The 7,077-nt window shown below is 28.5% G+C and overlaps 1 long non-coding RNA gene across 1 annotated transcript; it reads right to left on the bottom strand.

Annotated features, from left to right (window-relative positions):
* Positions 1–4,531: 4,531 nt before the first annotated feature.
* On the bottom strand, positions 4,532–6,729 carry LOC149264519 (uncharacterized). The gene is made up of 2 exons (XR_016250080.1): positions 6,047–6,729; positions 4,532–5,108 (listed from the first exon to the last, which is right to left on the bottom strand). It is a non-coding gene; the product is annotated as an uncharacterized LOC149264519 (long non-coding RNA).
* Between the last annotated feature and the right edge of the window lie 348 nt (positions 6,730–7,077).

Raw genomic sequence — 7,077 nt, 5'->3', positions numbered from 1 at the left:
ACTTTGTTAAAAGTGGCACTGGCCAAGTGTCATATGTAAAATTGTGTGTGGCCATTGTATATTGAGTTTCATTTCATTTGAATTGAGTGTGGGTAATGGTCATGATGAGAAGAACTAAGTGAATTGGGGTTTAGCAAGGAATTGTGATTGCAACTATTACAAATAAATGCCTTGAATAGACTGCAACCTTTGAGCAATTCAAATGGATATTGTGTCTCACTTACAAATACATTAAAAACTAAGAGAGAAAATAAAAACATTGAAGCTATAAACTAAAAAATAATTCAGATATCTCATTTTAAAACATTTAGTTTAATTTTTATAATATGAAAATAAAAAATATTCAACACTTTAATAATAATAATATTTTATAACTAAAGTGATTTTATGAAGTCTGGGAGGAATGGAGAAGATTAGGTGAATTGTTTCACCTAAATTGTAAAATTTATTTAAAATAAATACTTTATTAGTAAATCAGTTAGAAATCTAAAAAACAATTATTTCATGAATCCATTTTTTAAAATTTTAACGAGGATTAATTATACTTTATATTATCAAGTTTGATTAATTATACTTTATATTATCAAGTTTGAAGGAGATGTAAACCAACCCAACCCAATTGATAAAAATTACAAATTCAATCATGTGTTTTAAAAAGATTGTAAATTAAACCATGGTTGAATTTCAACAAGATTGAGATAGATATGAGCACAATGTTTGAATAAAAGTGATTCAATTTCTGCCCAATAGAGAGATTGACTTACCTAGCATTTAGACAGTGACTGATGATTGAGCCTTGTAACTTGAGTGGACACCGACATAGAGTACGTATGAGCACAATATCGCAAGAGGGTTGGTCAAGAGGATGGGTCTGCCTGTAAACTAAAATTATTTTAAGAATTTCTCAATATTATTGTTGGTCAACGAAACCACCCATGGGTCCTAGGGTAAGGATATGTGGAATTATGTTAGTGGAGCGCCATATTTTATATATATTAATGGCATCAAATAGAAATAGGCAAAGTGTTTTTGACTTTATTTTCATGTTGGCTCTTCTAGAACTCCCAACCAACTACTAAGAATCTTGAGGCATGTCTCGGTTATATCAGGGGTTTCTTTTGTTGTGGGCCATGATGACTAGTTCTATGAGATTGTGCTCATTCATTTTATATGCCATGCATTTTCACACATAGCAAGTGAACATAGTCCTCTGCAATGGTTTTTAGGGTTGCAACTAGAGTGGTTGGGAGTCATGTTTTAGTCAAGAAATAATATGAAAATGTCCTGACCAATGGTGTTATTTGCTTTGTCCTAGCTTGTGTAATGATTTTTAAGGTTGCAACAAGAGTAGTTGGGATTTATGTTTTGGTGTCATAACCAATGAGGTTATTTGTTTTGTTTTATATTTATTTTTTTAAATATATAAAATTATATTTAAATGATTTTTTAAGATATAATATTAATTTATAATAATGATTTTTAAGGTTGCAACAAGAGTAGTTAGGATTTATGTTTTGGTGTCATAACCAATGAGGTTATTTGTTTTGTTTTATATTTATTTTTTTAAATATATAAAATGATATTTAAATGATTTTTTAAGATATAATAGTAATTTATAATTAAAGTATTATTTAAATTATATGTATGTAACTAATTTTAAATGTTATTAAAAATTGTATGATTTTATTGAAAATAATTTTAGTGATGATTATAAGTGATTTTGATTTTGATTATCTAGAATGAAATTATTTTTTGGTTTTTGAGTAAGATTTAAAAAAAAAATGATTGGTTAAGAGCTTATCTTCTTTATATATAAAGAAATAGGTTAACGATTCAAGACTTAAAGGCATCTTGCATGAGTGAAAGTCTGCCCTCTTAAGGACCACTAATGGGTTATTTCAAGTGCATAGTTATCCTTTAATAAAAATGATGATTTGACTTACACTCATGGGTAATAATTAGTAATGATTGTCTTTATTATTGGTTAAAATTTGACTTATAATAAGTTTTGAGATCTTTGAAAACAAAAAAGAAAAAAGAGTTTCTAGAAAACCAGGAAACCTTTCCATCTCTATTATTCTTATGAACATAAAGACACAATACTTTTAACAAAACAACATCTACCTTATCCAAGTCCATATAGTATGTTCACCAATATGTTTTTGATAAACTTCGAAAGTTCATGGGGTATCCATGAAATTGTTAATGTTAATTTATTTAAGTTACATAAAGGATTTACATTAGAGACTAAGTTGTTAATAAATGATCATAAAAATAGAATACAATGTCATTGGGCATCCATGACTTCATGGAAACATCAAATCAGATTTTTAATGTCATTAAGTATGTGTAATACTTGTGAAGTTTATGTGCTAAAGTTATCCAAAGAATTTATATTAAATATTAAGATGTCAAACAATGTCATAAAACATTATACAAAATTTTTAACATTATTGAATATCTATAATTTTATGCAAATATTATATCTAATTCTTAATATCATTAAACATTTATAACTTTATCAATATTAATTAATTAAATATATTTAAATAATTTAAATTAAAAACTACATTGTTAATCAAACATCATACTAAATATTCAATATCAAGTAGGATTACACTCTCTAATAATTATCAAGTACAATTACAAACTCTCTAATAATGTGAATAGTGAAGCCCTATGGCCATCGTCCACAACTTTTTCATCTTGGTGTGAAGAAAAGGTTGTGATACCCTCGTCAAAACAAAAGATTTCTTTTCTAAAACATACAAAAACCATATCTTAAAAAATCTAATATAATACTAAATTTTTATTTTAAATAAAATATATCTTTTAATAAAGTTAAAGTTGCATAGATGAGACATGTACAAGTAGTTATAGTTAAAATTGCATGTATATGATAAAATGTATCATTGTTACTGCATGTATTTGTGACAACTTATAATATACATGTTATCATATATATGTTTGTTTTTAAATTAATGAAATTTATTCAATTATAGATTTGTGTATTAATTTAGTTGTGTATTATCATTATAAAAAGGGAAATAGTTATTATTTTATCAAATATTTTATCATTAAATTTTATTTTTAGATTTCTTGTAGTGATAAAAAAAATTAATTAATTTGCTTAATCTAAATTATACAAAGTTTAAATTATACCATCTATGAAGTGGATGAGTCATTTTTATATTAGAGTAATATACTTTTCCATAGAAAATAAGAAATGTTGTGAAATAAAATTTTGTGATAAAAATATATATAACTTAATTTATGGTAATGAATATAAATATCAAGAAATGTATTTTAATTTATTACCCATGAGCCTAAATTAAATTTATTTTATAATAAAATGTTCAGTATATTTTACATTCATGGGTATATATATATATATATATATGGGGGATAAAAATATATATATATTAATTTATGGTAATGAATATAGATATCAAGAAATGTACTTTAATTTATTACCCATGAGCCTAACTTAAATTTATTTTATAATAAAATGTTTAATAATTAAGTAATATATTATTTAGGTTTTCAATTTTGCTTTACATTACGTTTAGTTTGTAATAAAGGTATGACTTACTCTATGTTATGTTATGGAGATTTTTTAATTGTTATAAATTGGATAAAGAGAATTATATATATATGAATGATAAATGATTTCTGTGACATGATAAATAATTTATTTTACATTATTTTTTATTATACATAAAAATAAAAATTTAATATTAGATAAAAACATATAAAACATTAATGAAAAATATCCAAACTATCAACTCCCATATCTTAATATCTTATAACTTCACTAATAAATAAATATACTTATTTGCAAATATTTGCTAAACTGATAGTAACTTCTTTCTGTTATAAGAATTGATTTTTTCTCATATGTTTTGAAAACTTTTCAGCTTGTCTTATTGTAAATTATAACTAGTTTTTTAAGTAAATTATAACCAACATAGATACACATTTTTTTACTTCTAATTACTTTACAACATATTCATTTTTTTTATAGCCAACATTATTTTTCTATTTCGAACATAATTTTATTTTTATTTTTTATTTTAAAGGGAACTAACGGATGGACAAACTTACACATTCCCTCATATTGGGTTGTAGAATGAGCCTCTGGGCTCAATTAGTTTTTTAATATTTATTTATAACTCGTTTTTAATTTTTTTTTTTATTTCGACAGTGTATCAACCCACTGAGTGCCATGAACATTTATGATTATAATTATATTCTTTAATAACTTTTAATATATCTAAAAACATAACTATTAACTAATATATTTTACTTTACCTCCTCCAGTATAAATATAAATATTTTTAAATATAAAACATGGATGAAACCTAAGTCAACCCCATGAGCTAAAAAAAATGTCAATAACTTTTGAAAACATTTAAGCTTAAAAAAAAGAACACACCAATCAAATACATAAAATCATCTCGCCAAAATATTGCAATAAATAAATATACTGAACTCTTTCAGAGGACAATGTTAATGTGTAACAAATCACAAATAATTGGAATATCTCAATTTGGTAACACTGTATAGATAATTTTAATACATCACAGATAACCACAAGATCAAAAACAGTGTGGTACTAATAGTGTAAGGATCCAGAAAGCAACAACAGTGTGGTACTATTAGTGTAAAGATCCAGAAAGCAACATACTTTATAGCAGGATTGTTAGTACCAGTAGTACTCAGGGAGAATGTTATCTTAATACATCACATAACCACAAGATCAAAAAAACAGTATGTACTGAGTGTAATACACCCCATATAACCTGGATCCAGAAAGCATGATACTATATAGCAAGTTTGTTAGTACTATAGCAATGAGGCATGATGTTATCCCGCCATTCAAGACCAGCTGCTTCTAAATGGAGAAAGCTATATAAATCCATCTTAGCTTAAGCATACCCACACTTGACTGTCAACACAGGCTCCCTGAAATATTTCAGGGCCAGCAAAATAGTATAATGCATAATAACCTGCAACGAGGAGAAGAAACCACTTCACAGATATCCTCTTCATCCATGTGCCTGCCTCAGCAATCAAGATTTCATCTCCTTCTCAGCTGCAAGGTTTGCCTGTTAGATGTTTGAATCAGAGAGTCAGTAAACCCAGATTACAGGAATAGAGAGTCACTAAATCTTGATTACAGTAAACATTATTATAACAAAATATAACATCTAGTGAAAAATTTCACTAGATAACAAATTTAGTATGTAGTGTGAAACCTCACTAGGTGACAAATCTAGTACAAATTTCACCAGATAACCTAGATTTTACTGTAACCAGCATGAGCATTCTATCATGAAAGAACCCAAGATATATTCTTCACTAATAAAAGAACAATATTCTTCACTAATAAAAAAACATTCTAGTTTTTACTACTCTCTTTATTTGCCTCTGCACTGTCTTTCAATAACGTGTTATGCTTCCATCTTCATCAAAGAACTTGTCATAAGAGGAAAGTTGGATAGGTGAAAGCAGAGCAGTGTTACAGTTCCATCCTGGTTCGAAATCTTGGCTAGGCCTTTGCGCTTAATTAAGATGGAAAGAAATAAATAAATAAAACTAAATATCCCACAGCTTGATAAGCAGCAGATTCTAGGCATCTGCAGGGGAGTAAAATAACAAAGTAGCAGATTCTAGGCATCTGCAGGGGAGTATAATAACAAAGTATGGTGTTTGAGAAAAATATATATTGATATTCTAAATTATAGAAGGTTTGCTCAAAGCTCACAGGGTTAGTTAGTTTAATTAGTAATGGCTGTATTATATCTGTTCAAAGTCTACAGCGTTAGTTTAATTGGTAATGGTTATGTTATAAAACACTAGGTAAAATATGAGTTTCAAGCTCCAAATCAGGACTATGCTCTAAAATACTATATAAAATATGAGTTTCAAGTTCCAAATCCCGGTACATGAAGCCAATAGAAAGAAAAACGAAAAAAAGAATACAGGAGGCCAATAGAAAGAAAAAAGCAAAAAGGAGAATGTCTGCTCAAGCTAGTGAACTTACCATATGCAATCCACTATTGACAGAAGGTTGTGTTGAAGATTTATTATACAGCTGCTGTATGCAATCCCATATTGACAGAGGGATGTATTGAACTTTTGAAGATTTATTATACAGCTGCTTCCACAAAGTCCTCTCTAATACAGTGAAAGAATGTTAATCAATCAGGGCTTGCTTCAATCTCAGAATCATCCCCTTGGAAAAAATGGGACTGAACACAGTAGCACAAACAGCAACCCAGCGCAACTACAAATAAGAGAAGTAAAATCTGCGCAACAGCCATGGTCTGATTATCTCGCCATAGGTTTTCATCTGGTGGTTCTTCTTTTTATCATCGGTGGGTGTTGGGAATAGCTCAACCGTATACTATTTTGTCAGCTAATTTGTCGCAACCAATGTTGTTTCCCTGCAACTGTGCTCTACTTTTTATGTTCGCTCTGCTGTCTCTTCCTCTTTTGCAGTTGGCACCACATCTTTAATAAATTATTTTTAGCAAAATGGGTACTGCAAAGCATGTTCAGACGATAGGTTTGGATTGAAAAGTGGTGATAATAGTGATCAAGCGATAATGGCGGGTCCGCATTATTGAACACAATATATGGATGAAGGTTGGACAATGGAAAGGGATCACCTTTTTATCCATGAAATCCGACCCAACTGTGGAAGAGAAAACATAGCCCCCACACTACTCGTGTCAACCCATAGGATTCCTTCAGGGGAAAATGATAAAAGGAAATAGGAGTAGGTAGGGAAATGGAGCGAATCATGACAAGAGGCAATGGGTCCCTGGTTATCACTATTATAGAATGCTTTTTGTAAGCCACTCTTGGCTTTGGAGAATTTCAACGACTCATTGAATATGGTATAATTAATAATGCCCAAACAAAACCATGGGATATCCACTCAAAACCATAAAGGTGGTTAACAAAATGAAATATTTTCCCTCCTCCAAAAGAAGATTTCAATTTACTTTGGTGTATACTACATATTTTTTATAAATTATGGAATAGAGATGGTTTTGACATGCAAGCTTC

This window comes from Pinus tabuliformis, chromosome 6 (genome assembly GCF_031772625.1).
Source record: "Pinus tabuliformis cultivar Carrire ecotype Pingquan chromosome 6, CPIR1, whole genome shotgun sequence".
Taxonomy (NCBI): Eukaryota; Viridiplantae; Streptophyta; class Pinopsida; order Pinales; family Pinaceae; genus Pinus; species Pinus tabuliformis.
This window is presented reverse-complemented; position numbering and strand designations above follow the sequence as displayed.